Here is a 3446-nt window from a genome sequence, read left to right on the forward strand (position 1 = left end):
TATAGGATAGAGTTTATTCAGGGAATGGGGAGGGGAGTTAGGGGAGTTAAGAGGATAGTAGAGGCAGAGAGAGGGAGAAAATAGAGAGGTAGAGGCCGACCATGGTCATGAGCATGTGGAGAGAGGGGGAAGGGAAGTGGGGAAGGGAAGAGCCCAAGAGGGCAAAAGAGAAGCAAGCAGGAAGCAAGAATAAGAGCTCTTTCTTTTTTCCTTTCTTTCTTATTTTCTTCTTCTTCTTCTTCTTCTTCTTCTTCTTCTTCTTCTTCTTCTTCTTCTTCTTCTTCTTCTTCTTCTTCTTCTTCTTTTTTGCCATATGAAAGTAACAATTTAATTTGTTCAGGCTACAACACTTATCTGCCCTGTACTTAGGCCTACAAGCAAGGGCCCCTGAGCTCCCTCTGCAAGAAGATGTTCAGCTACGAGGACCAAATAACCTGACATGAGGCTCTGTTTAGAGGTGAGCAGGGGGTTGGGCTGAGTCCTTTTGGCCTTGACCAGCAATGGGCCGGCCTCGCTCCTCCCAGATAGTGGGGCCATCACAGGAGCAGATTTGCTTGGGATTCTGGAAGAGGCTGGCAGAGCGTGCAATGATGCCACAGGCCAACCTCTTCCCAGAATTCCCTGTGATCTTGGATAAGGGATGGCCTCCCCGGCCCAGGACATCTTCTCCCTCATCAATAACCAGGCTGCGGCCAATCACATCCCACACCTTCAGCTGTTTATCCTCTATCTGGAAGGTAGCTCGGCCACCAGCTTCAGCCTGGACATTGCCCAGATCTCCCCGGTGCCGATCAGTGTCCTGAGGACCCCCATGAGATGCTCCATCAGGGTTAAAATGGTCCCCACAGCTATTGCAGTCCCTCGTAAGGTCCCCATACTGATGCACATGGAGTCCATGTAGCCCAGGCTCTAGGCCGTCAATGGTTCCCTCAATCAAGCAGAGTTCAGAGGATAGCTGTAGGAAGCGGACCACCCCCTGTATGGAGCCACAGCCCTCCAGAATGGCCACTGCTGCTCCCAGATTCTGTAATTGGCTACTGCCCATACCCTTGAGTACAGCCTGCCTCTCTGTGCTTTCCAGGAGTGCTTGTACCTCCTGGCTGGGCAGAGTCATCTGCACCAACACCATCTGGTTCTCCAACTGAACGTCCACATTCTGGACACCTGCCACCCCTTTCAGGGTCTTGTGCACAGCGTCCACGTAGCTCTGACAACTCATCTGCACTGCAAACTCCAGCGCACACACAGTCCCACCGTCCCCTGACTTCGAAGCCATCCTGGCTGTTGTCACTGCCTAGGCCGCACAGAACCGGTAGGGTTCAGAGACCAACACAACTCTGCTTTGTGGGATGGGCGGGGTCTCGGGGCTTCTTCTTCTTCTTAAGACAGGGTTTCTCTGTGTAGCCCTGGCTGTCCTGGAACTCACTTTGTAGACCAGGCTAGCCTTGAACTCAGAAATCCGCCTGCCTCTGCCTCCTGAGTGCTGGGATTAAAGGCGTGCGCCACCACGCCCGGCTCTTTCTTCTTTCTGGGACAGGAGTTCACTATGTAACTCTGGCTGTCCTAGAACTCACTATGTAGACTAGGTTGGCCTTGAACTCTCAGAGACCACCTGTCTCTGTTTCCCCGAGTGCTAGGATTCCACACCTGGCTTTTGCCTAGAAAATTTCACACCTCTCCATGCTCCAGGCTTCAAATCCATCAGTGACCACTATTGCACACAAAAGGGCCTCTGACCCCTAGACTCAGGAATCTTGTTGAGTGCGCCCTTTCACACTGCTGACATGACCCTTGCACCCACTTTCTGTCCCCTCCACCCTCCTGTCTCACTTTCCATTCCAGGGTACCAGCATTGTTGGTCAGTAAACTTCTCTGACCATCATTTCTCTTGAGCCTCGTCCCTGGATATCCTGTTCTCCTGGTCAACATCTATCTCCCATGCCTTACTGATGCTCTGCACTGCAGAGGCAGTGTGTACGTGTGTTCGTTTTCTTTCCTCTTTAAGAATTTATTTATTTTTAGTTTATGTCTGTCCTAGTTACTTTTCTCTCTCTGCAATAAGACACCAAGACTAAGGCAACTGAGAATAAACAGCTTATTTTGAGCTGACAGTTTCAGAGGGTGAGTCCGAGACCCTTATGGTAGGGGCATGACAGTAGGCAGGCAATGGCACGGGGGAAGTAGCTGAGAGCTTACATCTTGATCCGCAGAGACTCAGAATAGCAGGGGCTTTTGAAACCTCAAAGCTCACCCTTAGTGGCACATCTCCAACAGACTATATATCTCTTAATCCTTCCCAAACACTTCTGCCAACTGGGGGTCAAACATTCTAATACATGAGCCTCTGGGGACCATTCTCATTCAAACCACCACAATGTGCCTGCACGTATGCATGTGTGTCATGGACATACACGGTACCTGCAAAGGTCAGAAGAGAGAATGGGATCCCCTGAACCTAGAGTTATAGAGGGATGTGAGCTGTCATGTGGGTGCTGGGATGAACCTGGGTCTTCTGCAAGAGCAGCAAGTGCTGTTAGCTGCTGAGCCACCTCTCCAGCCCCACTGTATGGGGCCCTGCCTCTGTAACCTAAGATTTTATAGGCATTAAGCTGGCACTCTCTCACTACATGTCTAGTCCTCTTCTTTATAACTAATTATACCAATTGAAATATTGTGAGGTGCGGTGTGACATTTTAATATATACGTACATGATAAATAATGGCATGTATTTATAGGGTACGGTGTGGCATTTTAACATATGCATGCATGATAAATGAGCGAATGTACATGCCTGTCACTTCTAGCTACTCACCATTCCTCTGTGGTGAAAACATTTGAAATCTCCTCCTTTACAACTTTGAAATGTAAACATTGCAACGCAGTGTCGGCCATGCTGCTGTGAATGTAGCAGTCTAGCTGTCTTACCGACAGGATTGCAGCCATTCGCCATTCCCAGTTGTGGTACCCACCTGCCCACTTTACTTCCAGGGTTTCAGATGACTTCACCCAGCATCTCTCTCCCCGTGCCACATTTAGTCACTTAACACACTACCCTTCAGGTACACCCATGCTGTCATAAGTGACAGGATTGCCTTCCCTTTCAAGGCTCAGCAGGATTCCATATATCCATTCACTATATCTTCTCCATCACGTGTCTCCGTTCATGAGGTTGCTTCCTGGGAAGTCGGGCTGCAATGAGCATGGGGGTCCCATCACCCTTCACCCATGGGACTAGGGATGGAAGCAGGTCCTTGTGCATTGGAGCTTAGTTCTCTACTGCTGAGCTAAAATAAAGTACTGTCCCCAAGAAGGGCTGTTCTGGATGGTTACAGGGGAGAAGGGGGAAGAGTGTTTTGACTCTGAGCCTTTGATTATTTATAACTGGTCCTCTCTACCTGGAAGGTTTCAGTGGCTGCTCTTCCCCACCCTCTTTCAGAGAGGTTTCA

At 49.6% G+C, this 3446-nt stretch overlaps 1 pseudogene; it reads right to left on the reverse strand.

Annotated features, from left to right (window-relative positions):
- Window positions 1-411: 411 nt before the first annotated feature.
- Window positions 412-1325, reverse strand: LOC110305992 (annotated as a pseudogene).
- Window positions 1326-3446: the final 2121 nt, after the last annotated feature.

This window comes from Mus caroli, chromosome 11, assembly GCF_900094665.2.
Source record: "Mus caroli chromosome 11, CAROLI_EIJ_v1.1, whole genome shotgun sequence".
Lineage (NCBI taxonomy): Eukaryota > Metazoa > Chordata > Mammalia > Rodentia > Muridae > Mus > Mus caroli.